This window comes from Carassius carassius, chromosome 10, assembly GCF_963082965.1.
Source record: "Carassius carassius chromosome 10, fCarCar2.1, whole genome shotgun sequence".
Lineage (NCBI taxonomy): Eukaryota > Metazoa > Chordata > Actinopteri > Cypriniformes > Cyprinidae > Carassius > Carassius carassius.
The window spans coordinates 6,943,834-6,962,636 of record NC_081764.1 but is presented as its reverse complement, the minus strand read 5'-3'; the positions used below and the strand labels follow the sequence as shown (position 1 = coordinate 6,962,636).

Sequence of the window (18,803 nt, the reverse complement as noted above, 5' to 3'; positions counted from 1 at the left end):
CTGCATGCCCAAGTGGTCTGGCTGTCTAGCAGGATGGTATTCGACAAGATCTTTCACCCCATATTTTCTACGAAAGATGTTTGCTCTTTGGAGGACATGTTTACATCTTTTAGGATGGTGTTTACCTTGGGTTCTGTTTTTGCATTTACACCAGTCTAACAGCAAGAGCCTAGCCTGCATTCAGAGATTTTGGATCTTTCATATTCTGTCTGATAAAATAATAAGATAAGCTGTAAAGCTTTAGGGTTTGTATAGTTATGCCGCATTGTCATTTTAATTCTGTGTAATGTGAAAGTCAACATGAAACAGCATTCACAATCAATTCTATTACAGTTTCAGTCTACATTTTTTTGCATTCCACTCCACTGCTTTTCCATTGTTATTTCTATTTAAACATGCACTGAATGGATGTTTTTGACCGTTGTGCTGTTTTGCATCTTTTTCAGCATCTCACACATAGAACTAAAAATTGCGTTCTAAAATTGCAGCATTCAGTTAAAAGAAGTTCAACTCCCATAATATAAACTTGCATTTTTCCCCCATCCTGCTGCCCATGGTTCTCGATACAAAAACCCATTCTATATGATTAAAGATGCAGAGCTGAAATGTTACACTGCCATCCTTCTTAGAGCATGTTCAAACATGAGCGGTTAATCAGGTGTTTTCATTTTGACTATGTATCCATTCAGATGCATTTATACACAAAAGCAACTTTTGGTGAATAATGGTGCTTGTTGTGATGTACTGATGGCCTACAGTCATACAGTGGTTACATACAGAATCAGTAGAGGTAATTGTGGTAGTCTTGCTGAGTTTTGATTTGAAGCAATGCTACTCTTGTGGTTTGAGCATGACAGGTGATCTGTATTTACTTCCACACGAGCCATTCGCTGTTTAATTACGTTACCTTAAATTCAATCAACAGCACTCACATTTGACATTTAATCACTTGTTTTAAATGTTGCTCAGTGGTTACTATTTGGTTAACATTGATTTTCCCAAGTAAGGTGAGATATATCAGAATAATTCCTCTTGTTCGATAAAATTATGTTGTGAAATGGATGGTAATGGCAACATTCCTATAGGGTCCCATGTTCCTTAAGATCTTGCAGGCCAAGAAGGTCTTAATCTGGTTCTAACTGAGACCTCAGAGATGGAAGTTTGATTTGGAGCTTGAGTTGGCTGTTTAAAAGTGGTTTCACATTCAACCCTTTACATATGAAGCTGATAAATATGAATGCACACAGAGAGTTTGCAGTGTGCTTTCACAGCCATACAGTATTTTTGTATGAATGTTTTAAACCCTCACACTCGCGGGGATTCTGACTAGCCAAGCCATTTGCATAAGCAACAGCTGGTAAATGAATTGCATAGCTATTTTATGCATGAGAACAACGTGGGAGGATATTTCATTTGTCTTTACTCTTGACCTTCAAAGCTACAGTATCTGATTTTTGAGCTTTTTACTACAAACCCGTTAACATCTAATCATGCCACTCTCGACCTTGACATGTTGAAACGAGAGCCTTTCGAATTGAATATCAAATGCTTGTAAACTTTGCCCTTTTGATGCATTGATGCTCTATAGATTCACCGTCAGGTAGGTCTGTATGTGAACACTGAGGGTTGTGATAAAGTCAGAATGTAATAATTTGCACCCCTTTTAGCTCATTTAATTTAACCTGGTTTACATTTTAAAACTATGGTTATTCATATCAGTTTATCAGTGTTTTTTTTTTTTTTGCTACTGGTTTAAAGCCATTCCGGGTACTTATGTAGTTTTTCTTAACCTAAAAAAAAAAAAATTTAAATTTCTAATGTTGGTTATTCATTTTTGTTACCTGGTTTAATACTATATATGTCACAATGTCTGGGTTGTGTCCCTGGGTTTCCACTAGATGTCCCCCTTTCTCACGGTGTCTGTCACCTTATCACTTCCTGTTCCCTTATTTGGTCACCTTCCTCCTTGTTAGTAATTGATTGTTCCCCACCTGTCTCCTGTTCCCTCATTATGCTTCTGTGTATTTATACCCGGTCTGTCTGAGTCTGTGTTACGGAGTCCTTGTTTAATGTTAATGTTAATTCATGTCTGTCGCCTTGCCTTGCCTTGCCTTGCCTTGCCTTGCCTTGCCTTGCCTTGCCTTGCCTTGCCTTGCCTTGCCTTGCCTTGCCTTGCCTTGGTGTTTTGTTTATGTTTGGATTTGGATATTCTGGTTTTGACCCTGCCTGGACTGTTTACCCCTTTTGGATTACCCTTTAATAAATGACTTACCTGCGATTGGTTCCCTCTCCTGTGTTTTCTGTAACACCGATCGTGACAGAAGGACTCCGTCCTTCTAGGAACCAGCGGTATGTCGTCTTTCCGTTCCCCAGCCAAGATGGCGGAGCGGCGAGCCAAGTATCTTAGGTTGACCGCCCTCCGCCAAGAGGGAAATGAAGTGGGTGCCCTGGCTCAGGTGTTCTGGTCCCTGGCCGAGGGCATGGGCTACAATGATGCGGCCCTCAAGGACTATTTCAATGGCGGGCTGGATGATCCAGTGTCTCCGGAGGAGATGGCGCAGTTAGAGACACTGGAATTCTGGGAATTTGTGCGCTGCCTGCAGCATCGGCTTCGGTTGGATGCCCCAGCCACTTCTGTCTCTTCCGGCGGGGTGGTCGTCAGCCCAGCACCACTGCCCAGGATAACAACCAGCCAAGCACCACAACCCAAGATGGCCGCCAGTCCAGCACCACTGCCCAGGATGGCTACCAGCCAAGTGCCACAACCCAAGATGGCCGCCAGTCCAGCACCACTGCCCAGGATGGCTACCAGCCAAGCGCCACAGCACAAGATGGCCGCTAACCCAGCGCCAATGCCCAAATTGGCCACCTTTCCAGCGCCACAGCCCAAGATGGCCGCCAGCCCAGCGCCAATGCCCAAATTGGCCACCGGTTCAGCGCCACAGCCCAAGATGGCCGTCAGCCTAGCGCCACAGCACAAGATGGCCGTCAGTCCAGCGCCACAGCACAAGATGGCCGTCAGTCCAGCGCCACAGCACAAGATGTCCGTCAGTCCAGCGCCACAGCACAAGATGGCCGCTAATCCAGCGCCAATGCCCAAATTTGCCACCGGTCCAGCGCCACAGTACAAGATGGCCACCAGTCCAGCGCCACAACCCCAGATGGCCGCCAGCCCAGCACCACAGTACAAGATGGCCGCCAACCCAGCACCACAGTACAAGATGGCCACCTGTCCAGAGTCATGGCCCAAGATGGCTGCTTGCCCAGCACCGCTGCACAGGATGAGAGTCTCAGCTGACCCTCCGGAGTCGAGTCAGGTGCCAGCTGACCCTCCAGAGTCGAGTCAGGTGCCAGCTGACCCTCCAGAGTCGAGTCAGGTGCCAGCTGACCCTCCAGAGTCGAGTCAGGTGCCAGCTGACCCTCCAGAGTCGAGTCAGGGGCCAGATGACCCTCCAGAGTCGAGTCAGGGGCCAGATGACCCTCCAGAGTCGAGTCAGGGGCCAGTTGACCCTCCAGAGTCGAGTCAGGGGCCAGTTGACCCTCCAGAGTCGAGTCAGGGGCCAGTTGACCCTCCAGAGTCGAGTCAGGGGCCAGTTGACCCTCCAGAGTCGAGTCAGGGGCCAGTTGACCCTCCAGAGTCGAGTCAGGCGCCAGTTGACCCTCCAGAGTCGAGTCAGGCGCCAGTTGACCCTCCAGAGTCGAGTCAGGCGCCAGTTGACCCTCCAGAGTCGAGTCAGGCGCCAGTGAACACTCCAGAGTCGAGTCAGGCGCCAGTGAACACTCCAGAGTCGAGTCAGGCGCCAGTGAACTCTCCAGAGTCAGGGCTAGTCACCGCTGATCCTCCAGAGTCAGGGCTAGTCACCGCTGATCCTCCGGAGACTAGGCTGGTCACCGCTGATCCTCCGGAGACTAGGCTGGTCACCGTTGACCTTTCAGAGTCAAGTCAAGTCACGGGTGATCTTCAAGGACTGGGTCAAGTCACCGGTGATCTTCAAGGACTGGGTCAAGTCACCGGTGATCTTCAAGGACTGGGTCAAGTCACCGGTGATCTTCAAGGACTGGGTCAAGTCACCGGTGATCTTCAAGGACTGAGTCAAGTCACCTCTGATCTTCAAGGACTGAGTCAAGTCACCTCTGATCTTCAAGGACTGAGTCAAGTCACCTCTGATCTTCATGAACAAAGGCAAGTCACCATTGATCTTCATGAACAAAGGCAAGTCACCATTGATCTTCATGAGCAGTGTCAGGCCAGCACCAATCTTCTGGTGTCCAGTAAGGACAACAGGGTATTAGCAGAGTTTCGTCGTCCCGTTGGTCCAGCCGCATGGAGGTCTGCTCCGCCTTGGGGGGCTCTGATCCTGACCAGATGGCTGTGGTGGTCTTCTGCTCCGCCCTGGGGGCATTCCGCCCTGACCACACGGATGTGGTGGTCTTCCACTCCGCCCTGGAGGACTTTGGCTTCGACCACAAGGACGTGGTGGTCTTCTGCTCCGCCCTGGGGGGCTCTCGCCCTGACTACACGGTTGTGGTGGTCTTCTGTCCCGCCCTGGAGGACTCTGGCCTCGACCACAAGGACGTGGTGGTCTTCTGCTCCGCCCTGGGGGGCTTCATGTTGTTTTTTGTTTTTTGTTCTTGTGTTCACTCCTGTCCCTGTTCCTCTCTGTCAGTCTGGCCCTCCGTCCCTCCCCCTGACCACTAGATGTCCCCCTGTCTCACGGTGTCTTTCACCTTATCACTTCCTGTTCCCTTATTTGGTCACCTTCCTCCTTGTTAGTAATTGATTGTTCCCCACCTGTCTCCTGTTCCCTCATTATGCTTCTGTGTATTTATACCCGGTCTGTCTGAGTCTGTGTTACGGAGTCCTTGTCTAATGTTCATGTTAATCCGTAGTCTTGCCCTTGCTGTGTGTTCTTGTCTGTTCTTGTTTATGTTTGGATTCTCTGGTTTTGACCCTGCCTGGACTGTTTACCCTTTGGATTTGCCCTTTAATAAAGTCTCATACCTGCACTTGGATCTCTCCTCGTTTCCTGTTTCACCGTACGTGACAATATATAAATAATATTTATCAGAATACTATATATAAATAATATTATATGGTGTTTCTTAACCTGGAAAAAATATACAATATATATTATTTGTAAATATGTTTTAATTTGTGTGTCAAAAATTATAGGTGGCATTTCATACTTCTCTGAGTTTAATCTTTTTACTAATTCTGTCATAATTCTTTTGCTGATTGGTGATGTTTTGTTTCTTAACCAGATAATAATGCAAAAGATGATATTCCTGTCTCTATAGTTCTTTTCTAGAGGAGCAGAAGCTCATTAGACAAGCTGACCCTCATTTTTCCCTGTGCCATATGCCCGCACTTTGTCAAAGGCTCCTGTAGAACGGTCGCAGTTCGCATCTAACCTTTAGCATGATCAGTCTCTGAGTGACCTATCCTGGATGATAGACTTCCCCTACTCTCAGAAATACCAGCCCTGTCTATGTTATTATTCAGGTGAATGACAGCCCATATTCTCCCGAGGGACCCGCGGCCTGGCTGTGTTGACAGAACTCGGCACCACTCTAATAACAATCCACAATTTGATGATGGCACAGCATCAGCACTTTGTGATTTGATGTTGTTTTTTCTGTTCTTCCTTCAATCCTTCATCTGCACAAATCCTCACAGGGTTTGGTTTTTGACCCGAGGCAATTCATTATTAGCTGTGAATCAGGTTCTCACCTTGAATTACTTTTTAAAGTAGCAAGAATAATGCAGCCTGATAGCATATGAGTTGTCCTTTAAAATTCTAAATCTACTTAAAATTACACGTTTAGGTAAACCTATGCTTTTTTTCACAGTTTTATTTTTCATATTTCAGCTCTTGTATAGGTTTTTCATATACAAGATATGTACATAATTTGTATATCTATATCATTTGATGCAGATGCGGTATAGTGATAAGCGTGCAAGCTTCTTGTACTTCAGTCTTGTTTTGAATACACAAAGACTACTGCATGATTTGGGAAAAACATAATTGTGATTTTTCTGATTTAAAATGCAATACAAAATATCAAGGTTTGCTTGCTTGTTTGTAGGCCTGCACAATTTGTCAAAAATTTTGTGAACATATATCAATATCACAAAAATCTAAATAATAATAATAATTATTATTATTATTATAATTATGTATTATAACATAATTATAAATAAAATATAAATAATTATAAATAAATAAACATTACTACATAAAAACAAAACAAGAAATATTACTTTTGTAATTAATTCATTGTAGAATAAAATGGCTAGTTAAGAAAAATATAATAATGAGAAGAATTATTAAGTAATTTAAAATAATCTTATTTTACATTACAACTGTAAAATTAACATTTCTAATATTCATGGCTGTCATAGATTCTTCATTTTCAAGCTTAAAGTCTTGAAACTTTGAAACACTTCACTCTAAAACATACAGTGCATATGTTTACTTAAAATTAAATCACACTAAAATTAAATCTTTACTAATTAATATGAACTGATAAAAATGGTGATTTAAAAGGAGATAAACATTCCATTGGTTTACTATTATAATAATTATTATTATCATTATCATTATTTAAAAACAAAGCAAAATATTACTATTCTAATATTTTATTGAAAAATAAATGAGCAAAATTTTTTTATTTGAAACACTTTGAAAAAGGCTTTAATTTAATGAAATAAATATATATTATACTTATTTAATTAAACCACACCCTCTGCAATTTGATAATCACACTAAGCCATGTCAATTTTGGTTTTATTTTGATTACTTGCAGCCCTAACAATGAAATAATGCGTCTTTTGAATCAAATGTAAATTTTGTCTGTCTTTCATATATAGGCACAATAAAAGTGATAAATCTCCTTGTTCATGATAGATTCACAAAACCTTGGTGCCTAAAGGCTGTTTTATAAAGTACACAGCAAGGGTTATTGATGTGTCTCGTGTGCATGAGGAATCCGTTGAAGATGGAAGAGCCGGCCATAACTCCACTGAAAATTTGGGGTGCCATAATTTAAGTGAAATCAATTATGCATGTGCGCTTGTGTAATGAATGTAAAAACAGTTGCCCTATCATTCATAATCTGGAGGGAAGGGGAAATATGAGCGTTCGGCTTGGGCACTTAGTGGCGTTTCTAAAGGACTGGGTGACACTTGAGCCGTGGGGGGTGGGAGAGATATAGCCCTTTCCTTTGTGCGCGCAGATTTCAGCTCCAAATATAACACCTCGGACACTGATAATGCTGCCTCTAATGCACGTTAAAAGTGAGACGGTGACTCGAACTGACAGTGTTTTAGATGGTACTGGTGCCATGAGGACGGAGAAGGAAAGCCAAGGCTCCTGAGTTTGTTTATATCACGTAGCCACTAATTTGTCTTAGTGCAAAATTGGCAGAAGACAACTGAATTGTGGTTCTGTGTGTGTGTGTGTATATATCTCACAAAACGGTAAATCTATGGTCCTGATTATTAGACATGTAACCTTGTAATGAAGAGAGTAATCGTTGGTGTTTCTGATGACCTTCAATCTAAAAAGCTGTAAAGTATTATTACCATTAGTATCCAACGCCAACATATGAGTGAAAATGATACACATAAGGGTGGTAAGATGTTATTGTTGGTGTTTATGAGATGCCATGGGGAGTGTCAGCGACAGACATTGGGCATTGATTGGAAGAGGATCATGTGTCCTTCGATCACAAATGGGAAATTTGTGCAGCTTGTGTAAATCATGTCAATAAAGCATTTTGTCACCTTGTCCCTGGTTTAGACCTATTTAAGACTATTATTCCTGGAAAATGAGAAAATTAGAAATAACTTAAGCCACAATAAGGACATGCGTTACAGGGATTTTACAATGGATGCTGGTTGTTCTTGGAAAGTGGAATAACTAACACCCCTGTAAACCAAAGTACAACTCCCTTAACTGTCATTATAATGCCCTATTTGTGCCGACAAGAGTTTTTATAGCTGGAGGTCGTAAGGTCATTAGCAGCTGTTTCTACCTCTGGATGCTCATTAACGTTATTAGTGGTTTACATCATTTTATTTTGGCAAGGAAAAAAGGAAAGCTTTGTATTTCAATTGTAATATTTTATCATTAGATTTGTTGATTGTATTATCATTTTTTATTTTTAACTTTTTTAAATATTCTTTTTTAATCTTGGTTGCTTTTGACAGTACGTTGATGTAAATTGGGAGCAATCCTCAAGAATCTCAAGAATCCTCAAGTCTTTTTCTCTCTGTGTGAACGTCCCTTAGTTTACAACTTCAAGTGGATGTTTAAAATTGCTGTTTAAAAACTAAATAAATGTGATATAAGACACCAGTGTTAAATATATATATATATATATATATATATATATATATATATATATATATATATATATATATATATATATATATATATATATATATATATATATATATATATATATATATATATTTATTTATTTTTTCAGAATCTATATAAATTCATATTTTGCAAACAAATATTTTAAATATAAACATAAATTCAAATTGTAAGCTATTTACTGTTAAGGACCGCATAGCAAGGTTGTTCATTCACTGTATTAGAGTTCAGCTGATGTGAGATCACAAGTGTGATTGCAACAGCATTTTTTAAATATTTTTATGTGGCGTGTCCATTCAAAAATCGGATGTGTTTGTGTTTTGATAAAGTATCTTGTTTTATATAAACAGCTAAATGCATTGAATTGTGACAGACCAAATAAGTATAAAAACAGAACAACTGAAGTGAAGAACACATGTATTAAACGGTTACATACAGTATATGGCCACAAATTCTGGGTTACATACAGTACATGCCCACAAATTCTGTTTTGGTAGACATATTATAAATGCTAAACTCAGTCATGGTGAATCTGAAAAGCATTTATGAGGTCAGCAAAGAACCACGCTTGATGGGAATGTTTCTTGACATGGAGTGGGCATGTATGTAACCCTCTATTGCATATGTTTTTCACATTTAAAATCAACAGTTTTGTTAATCAATAAACCTAGTTAACTTTTTTGTGGCAAGCTGATACAGAGCACTTTGTCTTCATGAATTTGAAAGTTGAGGTCATGAACTTACAGTATGTTGGAAAAATATGAGGATTATATATATATATATATATATATATATATACAACCCGAATTCCGGAAAAGTTGGGACGTTTTTTAAATTTTAATAAAATGAAAACTAAAAGACTTTCAAATCACATGAGCCAATATTTTATTCACAATAGAACATAGATACATTAACAAATGTTTAAACTGAGAAAGTTTACAATTTTATGCACAAAATGAGCTCATTTCAATTTTGATTTCTGCTACAGGTCTCAAAATAGTTGGGACGGGGCATGTTTACCATGGTGTAGCATCTCCTTTTCTTTTCAAAACAGTTTGAAGACGTCTGGGCATTGAGGCTATGAGTTGCTGGAGTTTTGCTGTTGGAATTTGGTCCCATTCTTGCCTTATATAGATTTCCAGCTGCTGAAGAGTTCGTGGTCGTCTTTGACGTATTTTTCGTTTAATGATGCGCCAAATGTTCTCTATAGGTGAAAGATCTGGACTGCAGGCAGGCCAGGTTAGCACCCGGACTCTTCTACGACGAAGCCATGCTGTTGTTATAGCTGCAGTATGTGGTTTTGCATTGTCCTGCTGAAATAAACAAGGCCTTCCCTGAAATAGACGTTGTTTGGAGGGAAGCATATGTTGCTCTAAAACCTTTATATACCTTTCAGCATTCACAGAGCCTTCCAAAACATGCAAGCTGCCCATACCGTATGCACTTATGCACCCCCATACCATCAGAGATGCTGGCTTTTGAACTGAACGCTGATAACATGCTGGAAGGTCTCCCTCCTCTTTAGCCCGGAGGACACGGCGTCCGTGATTTCCAACAAGAATGTCAAATTTGGACTCGTCTGACCATAAAACACTATTCCACTTTGAAATAGTCCATTTTAAATGAGCCTTGGCCCACAGGACACGACGGCGCTTCTGGACCATGTTCACATATGGCTTCCTTTTTGCATGATAGAGCTTTAGTTGGCATCTGCTGATGGCACGGCGGATTGTGTTTACCGACAGTGGTTTCTGAAAGTATTCCTGGGCCCATTTAGTAATGTCATTGACACAATCATGCCGATGAGTGATGCAGTGTCGTCTGAGAGACCGAAGACCACGGGCATCCAATAAAGGTCTCCGGCCTTGTCCCTTACGCACAGAGATTTCTCCAGTTTCTCTGAATCTTTTGATGATGTTATGCACTGTAGATGATGAGATTTGCAAAGCCTTTGCAATTTGACGTTGAGGAACATTGTTTTTAAAGTTTTCCACAATTTTTTTACGCAGTCTTTCACAGATTGGAGAGCCTCTGCCCATCTTTACTTCTGAGAGACTCTGCTTCTCTAAGACAAAGCTTTTATAGCTAATCATGTTACAGACCTGATATCAATTAACTTAATTAATCACTAGATGTTCTCCCAGCTGAATCTTTTCAAAACTGCTTGCTTTTTTAGCCATTTGTTGCCCCCGTGCCAACTTTTTTGAGACCTGTAGCAGGCATTAAATTTTAAATGAGCTTATTAAGTGGATAAAAGTGTAAAATTTCTCAGTTTAAACATTTGCTACGTTATCTATGTTCTATTGTGAATAAAATATTGGCTCATGTGATTTGAAATTCCTTTAGTTTTCATTTTATTAAAATTTAAAAAACGTCCCAACTTTTCCGGAATTCGGGTTGTATATATATATGAGCTATTTCATCACCCTCCTGAGAACTGGCATAACTTCTTGGTTCCTATGTTAGCGCTTCATAGAGTTGATGCTTTTGTTTTATTATTCATAACAAGTCAACAACTTCTTGTTTAATGGTGCTCTATGAAAGGCTGGCGAAACTGCAGACGGCATGTTTTCTTACAAGCCTGTTATAGGATGGGAGGTGGGGGGGGGGGGTATTGGGATATATGCACAGTCCTTTTTTTATTAGGCCACTGCAGTCTTTTCTCATCCACCTGCTGAAATGATTCGTTCTGTTTTTTTTTCTGTTTTTTTTTTTATGATAGCCCTGCTGGAGTCTGCCTGTGCAAGGAAACCAAATTACTCTGAGTAAATGGCCTTGTTGGTGTTAGCCCAGGAATCCAGGTCATGTGTATATGTGTAAACAGTGCTCCTGAATCCACCCCTCCAGACATTTTTATCAAGTAATCTACCGTCGGAGTCGAGCCCAAGCGGTTAGCGGATGTGTGGCAACACTTTGAAGTCAGCTTGTGTCTGGCTTCAGCATAACAGCAATATTGGCTTAAACAAGCTGAAAGGATGCGCAAAACATGATCGTGGTTTTGCACAGCTTGTCAGTGAACGACAGCTCTGTGTAGTAAATGCTGCTGTGTGAAAGAAGTGGAGATTTACCACTGATTACAGAACCGGCTTTACTGACAAGATGTGCGTTAAATATTGCATGCGATTTATTGTGCAGCCCTACATTTTATATATATGTATGTGTGTTCTTGTGTGTGTGTGTGTGTGTGTGAGTGTGTGTGTGTGTGTGTGTGTATGTACATTTCAATATAGATAATTCAATACAAAAACTCATCGCCCACTTTATCTCTTTTCACCCTTAAATATTTACTTAGTTATATCAAAAATATTTTAAAACGGTGTATATTTTCCATCTATGAGTGCCACAAATGTTGGCACTAGCTCATTGAATAAATGTTGGCATTCTCATTGAACAATGTCAGTGACCTCTAAATGGCTAAATATCAGCCAAAATAATGGTCCATAACAGTCTTTGATGCCTCAAATGTGCATTGGGCTGCAGTATCTTGAAGCACTTGCAAAAGCAGTACATCAATGCCTTATTATGCTTTTTGTAATTACATATAGTGGTATAATATTTTAAAGCATCTAAATATTTATTATTTAGCATGGCAGAGAGAATCGAGCAGGTAGTGGGGCAGTGAGCTGGCAGATTGTGTGAGGATGAGACTGATAGCTGGTTAGCTGGTTTGATGGAAGCTGTCTCACTGAAGCTCATGTTGAGATTCAGTTCACATCGGCTAAACCCAGCCAACGTTTCTGCCTCTGGCTTCTGCAGGCTGGTGTGAAGCTCACAAAGGCTCTTTAAGGACTCAATCTGCTGCCGGAGACCCTGTGATTTATCTAATGCTGTAAATGAAGGTGGAGGCTGGATTTTAATCAGGCCAGTGTGAGTTAAGGAAACATACGTCATGGCTTGTTAAGGAGCACCATTACTCAGGTTTTAGGCAGCATTTGACATCTGGATATTTGAATACGCTACTTTTTTTATTACAATATTGGAATTTTGGTAAAAAAAAAAAAAAAAAAATTATATATATATATATATATATATATATATATATATATATATATGTGAATTGCTGGCAGTATGTTGAAAAGGAATGTTAGTGGATGATTGTGAGTGTGAAATTGCTATTATACAACAGTTCAATAAACAAGTAGTTAGAATGGTGAGTAACTGCATTTTAAAGGGACACTTCACCCATTTGCATTTAGCTTTGTATTGTTAGAAACCCAGTCATATATTATAATGATCATGGATTTTCCCTTTATTTTTCCCTGAGATGGGAGAAATAAGGATTTAAGTGTTTTACTTCCTGCTTATTATGACGTAAAAATCGTCATTTTGCGTCATAATAAGCAGGAAGTCAAAATTCATTGAAAAGTGTAGAGACTACAGAGACTAGCTTATTATTATTCCAGGGGGTGGGACCCACTCACCCTACAGGCCTATTACAGATCAGTGGGTGGGACTAAACTTACAGAAACGAAAATGAAAATCCGCCATCTTGTTTGGAAGCTATGTAGCTAAGCTAACAAGCGCTTATGGAGTCAGATTTACGAGAATGGCTGGAGGAACAACTCATGATACGGAAGAAGAGGATTTTCTGTTGCTCGAAACAGATGTTCGTGGCTATCTATACGAGCCACAATATAGCGCAGAGCAGCTGAGGCTGATGGAGGAACAGGAGGCGGCGGCTGCAGCCGAGGCCGGAGACCTGCCTGTCGCTTCCGAGGAGCCCGGGCGTGCTCGAGCTGGTGCGGACTGGTGGTGGCTGTGCTCTCGTTGTGCGCCTACGGACACAGAGCTCGAGTCCGTCTGCTGCAAGAATTTGAAAGATGCCAATTTCTCCTCGAAGAAATGTCTGAGGCAGACAAGGACACGGATGTTTGCGTTGTGAACCATCCTAGTTTCGCCCCGCATATGGACAGAGGCGTCCTGGAGACATACTTCAGAATTCCGAAGGTAAACTGGAAACGCCAGCCGAAGCCTGCACAAATGGACGTCTAACTGTAAAATAAGTGTTTCAATTTTATTTATTATTAATTTCGTGAAATGTACACAATTTCTTCAAGCATTATTATCACGAAATGATTCCCGGTTAATAAGTTACGTAACGTCAACTGTAAACTGTTTGTGCAGTACCTTTTTTAATGCACAAAAAGCTTACTGTGGCATTGTTTACTACTGTAGCACGTAAATACCATACATCGCTAACTGTGTCCTCAATGTCTTGTAGACAATATCGCCTAACAGCCTAACAGCCTAACAGCGGTGTTCTGGATTAGTGGGAGTGGCTTGTGGAGCTGTGCAAATGTGTTGCATTGTGGGAGTTGTGGTTTTACATACAAATGAGCCCTAAAGTTACTTTCTGTAATAACTCGGTCAAAAAGGCACCAAATTCGAAAGTTTTAATAGATTTCGACTACATATATGACCCACTTTCAATGAAGATCAATGTTCCCACGGGTGAAATGCTCCTTTAAACACAGTACTGGCAGATCCAAACTAGTTTTGGGTTGTGCGTACTTTAAAGTTTTAAATTAACATTGCTCAAATTAGCAAAATTACTTGAATTGAGTTAATTTTGCTGAGATTCAATGATCCAGGTCACAAAAAGAAAAAAAAAAAAACGATTTGATCTACTTTTAAAACACTGTGTGTTTCAATGTTGGTGTTTTGTTCCTCAGTGAATCGATGTGTTTGAACAAATAATTTGAGTGAATGATTCAGTGACTTGCTCACAACGAAAGTCACTTTTTTCATTCCTGAATGAATCAGCGTGTTTGAACAAATCAGTTGAATGCTTAAAGGATTAGTTAACTTCCAAATAAGAATTTCCTGATATTTTTTTCACCCCCATGTCATCCTAGATATTCATGTTTCTTTCTTAGATCGCAAAAAAAAATAAGGTTTATATAATGGACTTCAGTTGTGGCCAACTGGCTGAAGGTCCAAATGGTAGGTTCAGTGCAGCTTCAAAGAGCTCTACATGATCCCAGCTGAGGAATAGGGGTCTTATCTTGCGAAACTTTCTGTTATTTTCTTAAAAACATAGTCACGTTGAAAAGGTTACCGACCAAGTGTTTATAAAGGAAACATGCAAAAAAAAGTCAAACGCCCTCTACAAAAATAGGTAAAACATCAATCGGATGATTTTGAAGTCAGAGAAAAAATAGATAGAATTGTTCGTCCTGCCCAACTTTTTGAACCGAAGTACACAGAAGAAGAGCTAACCACACATGACGTTTCCAACGTGATTATGTAATGTGAGAATTTTCAGACACGCATCACAGAGTATATAAGTATATACAAAAAGTATATACTTTTTTATTTTAAATGTTTTCCTCAGAAACCTTAATTTCTTTGTGAATGAAGATAGAAAGTCATGAACATCTTGGATGACATGTGGTGGGTAAATTACAAGGATTTTTGTTAAGGAGTTTTGATGACTCAATCAAAACAAGACATTCACTTGTTGCCACCTACTGGTGTAACAATGTAACATGCAAAATGAGTCACTGAAAAATATATAACTGCTTATGTTTTCTTACTGTATATAATAATGTGTGTGCGTGTGTATTATAATTTCATCAATTTACTTTTACCACTGCTTATAATATAATATAATATAATATAATATAATATAATATAATATAATATAATATAATATAATATAATATAATATAATATAATTAATATAATATAATATAATATAATATAATATAATATAATATAATATAATATAATATAATATAATATAATATAATATAATATAATATAATATAAAGCCACTGCTGCCTGCACAAACTGACTCTTTGCTCTTTCTCAGACTAACCTTGGCAGTATTCTTACAGGTAGAAGATTTTGATGCCATTGTCATCGTAGAATCAATTTTTTTTTTCTTGTACAGCTGTACACTTAGCTGCAAAGTCATAAAGTATTCCTACCAGATCACATTACACTATGGTGTCCCATCTTTTTTCAGCACTCTCGCCCACCATTTCTCCATTTTTCCAATGAGATTTGAACTAGCTCTGCATTTATCGCTCTGGACACAGGCAGTATAGTCATGATAATTCTCATCCCATTTCATAATGTCTGCTATGCAATCTCTTCATCTGCCGCCAGTGGAAAGGGGGAAGCACACATTATCTATGGCAGAGTATTATAAGAGATTATCCCTGACAGATCTTTTCCCTCGCAGGCACCATTAACCAGGCTTTGGCCCACTTGATATTTCTACCACCTGTGACCATCATCCGCTGGGCACAAGAATTATTGCTATTGTATTTTTTCCCCGCTCTATAAATTAATCATGTAAGGAACTACTCTGAATCCGGTTGGACAGTGACCAAGAAACTCCCTCCCTCCTTCCCCAAAGATGCCAGAGACACCATGCATCATTAAAATGTGGCATGCCATTTGACACAGAGATAACTCTCACATTTGCCCCAGTATGGTTTGATGCATATTATCATGCCATAGACAGAAACAGGAGCCTTTTTCCTGACTTTGAAATGTGCAAGAGGCCCGCATGGATGACAAAAAGCGAGTTGACCTCTCTCTGAAGTGAGTAGGGACTGCTGACGAGACTGAAACATAAATTAGCATTGATCATTTTGCTCAACATGCCACAATTAATGGCTTGAGTCTTACAGGGCTTGTTAGACATCCTGTGGAAATAGATTATAATGTCCCAGAAGTCCACCAACTCTATTGTTCTACAAATGGCACATGGTTCTCAGTACATCCAAGGACAACATGTTTAGAGTCATTAATGTTGTATTCCTACAGGGATCTTTTTTTTTTTTTTACTTTTTTTTTAACGTAAGAAAGTGTATTAATGCTGGAGGATATTCAACCATTTTTTTCAAGTGTCTTAAAATAGGTGTCATTTGTATATAAACCTTTATCCTCTATTTAAATTATGATAAAGCAGAGAAGCATGTATATCAGTTATCTAATAAAAGCGTATTAAACACACCTCAAAGGACAGCAGTGCAGGGAAGTAGGACTGAATGAATTGATCTGAAGAAGTATGAATACAGGTAGCATGCAGGGAATCAAATGTGCAGCTCAAATTAAGTTCTTCTCCCATCGTGCAGCTATAGTTTCATCCTCCGTTTCGCATACTCACCGGTTATAGATCACCCTCATGCATCTCATAAGGAAAGACATCAAACAAATATCCGGCTATTGACCTGTCCTCCCAGACTTGATTGAGGCTCATAGCAGGCTGCAGGAGCAGAATGACAAACAAAGGAGGCAGGAGGCTAAAAAATGGAAACCAAATCGATAGAGATGACTGAAATGACGAAGAACTTGAAGGTCAGAGCTCAGGGTCCCTTAGAGTAGATAATACAGGAACATAATCAATCTCATCTAATTTAATCTATCCCCCATCTCAGACTTGATCTGCACTTTTTTTCCTTCCATGGTGAAGTCTTTTCATTTTCTGCCCAGTGACTGAGCTGCTCTCTGATATTGCAATGTTGGATCAAAGAATTAAGTTGAATGGGCTAAAAAACAATACTGAGACATGAAAACCATACTGTTTCATATGTTGAATATTCAGAACAATAATGATGCTTTGAAAGGATATTCAGTGCAGTACTTGATGGTTCACTAGACAGAATTATACAGAAAATCCTAAATGTGACCCTGGACCACAAATCCAGTCTTAAAGGGTTAGTTCACCTGATAAGGAAAATTCATCCATCTTCTACTCACTCTCGAAGCATCCTAGGTGTATTTCTTCTTTCAGAATAATCCAATCAGAGTTATATTAAAAATTTTCTTTTTGCACTTCCAAGCCTTTCAATGGGTCAAGCGGTTGTTTGTTGTCAACAGTTTAGAAGACGTGAAATAAAGTGTGAGCATCTGTAAAGCCCCCTGTAGCGAATCCAAGTGTTCTTCTAAGATAAATATCCAGATTTCAAACATAATAAACACTTTTTTTTCTTACTTCTGCTGACTGTGGGGAACCGGAAGACGTGCAGCAATAGTAAATATATAATAATAAATAGTAATCACTTAAAGCTGCAGTAGGTAACTTTTGTAAAAAAAAAAATATTTTTTACATATTTGTTAAACCTGTGAAAATGTGAGACAGATAATCTGTGTAAAAATCAAGCTCCTCTGGCTCCTCTCAGTGATTCTATTGCCATTTGCAGAAATACATCGCTCCAGGTAAGAAACAACCAATCAGAGCTGCGATCCGTAACTTTTTTTTTGTGTTCAAAATGTACAAAATGTATATAATAAGCGAGTACACCATGAATCCATTTTCCAAACCGTGTTTTTAGCCTGTCCTGAATCACTAGGGTAAACCTGTAATAAGTGTTTATATTGTGACTATTTTAGATTGCGTCGGGGGTACAGCGGCGGAGTAACCCAGTACCTTTGTGATTCTTCATAGACATAAACAGAGAAGTAGCTCCGGCTACAGTGTTCTTCCGCAAGACGCAAGCAATTCTATTTATTAACTGCTAGAGCGTCAAAAGTTAACGACTGCAGCTTTAAGCAATAGTAGCAATAGCCAAAAATACATTGTATGGGTGAAAATTATAGATTTTTCTTTTATGCCAAAATTCATTAGGACATTCAGTAAAGATTATGTTCCATGAAGATATTTTGTAAAATTCCTACTGTAAATATATTAAAACGTATTTTTTGATTAGTAATATGCATTGCTAAGAACTACATTTGGACAACTTTAAAGGTTGATTTTTTTTTTCAATATGTTGATTTTTGCTTTGAAAAATATTTAATGCTTCATAGAAATATTGACACTTCAGAACAGTTCTGATGGCTCAAAACAACAGTGATAATTTAGAATAGATCTGATCATTTAATTCAATGCAATACTGTTTCAAAACAGATCTGAGGCTTCAAAGCAATAGTTATGCATCCAAACGGATTGGAAGCTTCAGAAATACTGATGTTTCAAACTGATTTGATGCTTTAAAACAGTGTTGCCATTTCAAAACAACGTTGATGCTTCAATACAAATTTGATGCTTCAAATTTACAGAAATTTTCAAATGATACTGACAAATGTAAATAGTATTGATGCGTCGAAGCAGTATTATTTCAAAAAGACTACTTCAAAGAAATAAAAATATTTTAAAACAAATCTTATGCTTCAAAACAATGATTAAATTTGATGCTTTAAAACAGTCTTTATGCTTCAAAGCAATTTTGATGATTCAAAAGAGTTCTGACTAAACAATAGTGATGCTTCAAGGTTTGGTGTTGTTTTCATAGAAAATGAAGAAATGTCTGAATGTTAAACATGTTATGTACTTACACTGACTTTCAAGGCTTATTCGAAATGTGATGTCCCTAGTGTTCCTATATCGCTCAAAAACCCCCAGCTGTCCTGCATTTAGAAATGTCAAGAATATCATGCTAATTTGCTAGACATTAGTTTGAC

At 39.1% G+C, this 18,803-nt stretch overlaps 1 protein-coding gene across 1 annotated transcript in view; it reads left to right on the top strand.

Annotated features, from left to right (window-relative positions):
• LOC132151644 (contactin-4-like) overlaps positions 1–18,803 on the top strand; it is a 101,519-nt gene that overhangs the window by 31,439 nt on the left and 51,277 nt on the right. The window lies entirely within an intron of this gene.